The sequence below is a fragment of the Eschrichtius robustus genome, chromosome 8 (assembly GCF_028021215.1).
Source record: "Eschrichtius robustus isolate mEscRob2 chromosome 8, mEscRob2.pri, whole genome shotgun sequence".
Taxonomy (NCBI): domain Eukaryota; kingdom Metazoa; phylum Chordata; class Mammalia; order Artiodactyla; family Eschrichtiidae; genus Eschrichtius; species Eschrichtius robustus.
The window spans coordinates 124,599,233-124,600,727 of NC_090831.1; positions in this window are offsets into that span (position 1 = coordinate 124,599,233).

A 1,495-nucleotide genomic window follows, 5' to 3' on the forward strand; every position below is an offset into this window, starting at 1 on the left:
CCCTCTCCTGGTGGAGGGTGTCAGAGCGTGTGCAAAGCCTCTTTCAGACCGTCCGCGGCTCCTGGTGTGATTCTAGACCCAACACATCCATTTTGGGAAAGGTGATGCAGGGGCTACTCGTGTCCTGGGGATTGTCCCGGTGTAGGGAGAGGGCCAGATCCTAGCGCACGGTTTCTCCACGGTGCCCCGGCGGGCAGCGGTACTGTCGTCCCGGGTGAGGTGGGGGCCGGGTAGCTTGCCCAGGTACCCAGGGCTGGAACCGGCTGCCGGGTGCCGGGCCCAAGCTCTCAAGCCCCAGCCCTCGGCAGTGCTAGAGCGGGTCCAAGGAAGGGCCTTGGGATTCGCAATGGAAGGGCCAACAGCCTCACCGGAGTAAACTTTCTGGGGTCTGAGACGGACTCTAGCTTCCATTCCCGGGTCCTGCCAAGGGCGGGTGTAACCATCTCTCAAAGCTCGGCCAGGACCTGTGCTCAACCACCCAGGCTCTGCTCTCGACCTCTGAGCATTTCACACATTGCCCTCAGTTTTTATGCACCCTTGTCTTTTTGTTTGTTTGTTTTTTGGCCGCGCCACGTGGTATCTTAGTTCCCCGACCAGGGATAGAACCCGCGCCCCCTGCACTGGAAGCGCAGCGTCCTAACCCCTGGACCGCCAGGGAAGCCCCTGTGCACCCTGGTCTTATTTCCTCACCTAGACATCCGACATCGGCCGCGCAGAGGTTTACGTGTATGGGCCACATCCGACGGCAGAGCGCTTCGGCAGCAGGCGGATCTCCACGGATCTCGTCGCCGACAGCGTGTGGGGACCGGCTCAGGAGGGCCAGCAATGAGCGGAGAGGCGCGAGGGCAAGGGACCGGGAAGTTCACCGAGGGGAGGCCCCGGCGGGGTGATGGACGGCGGGATGAAAAGCCGGACTTTAGGGGGGACATCACATCTGGCCCAGCCTGGTGGGGGCGGGGGGCGGACCCGGCTGCAGAAGGTCCAGACTCTCCCTCGAGGGGAAAAAGGGACTTCCTGCCAGGTGCTCTGGCCTCTTTCGAGGTTTCTGGAGAAACGAAGCCAGGCTCCATTTCCTCTGAAGTCAGGCAAACCGGGCCGGGCCAGCAGTCCCGCCCTGACAAGTGCCTCAGCCCTCAGAGGCTATAGGCCGGCGGTCTCCGCAGCTCCGGGCTGAGGCCTACAGCACCTCGCGGCCCGGGTCTTCCCGCCAGCCCCGCCCCCGACCCCCAGCAAGTCCGGGGCGGGGTCTTCGCCCCAGCTCCTTCTCGCCCTCCCCTCTGCCCGCCCACATCTTCCCCCAGCCTCCAGCCGGGGTCCTCGCCCCAACCCCGCCCCACCCTTGTCCCGCACTCCCGCCTCGCCCCCGGGTCCGTCTTAGCCCCGCCCACAGCCTACCCACAACCCCGCCCCCATCTTAGCCCCCGCCCACAACCCTGCTTCGCCACCGCGTGGGGGCGGAGCGGCCCGGCGACAGAGGCTGCGGGGGCGGGGCCGG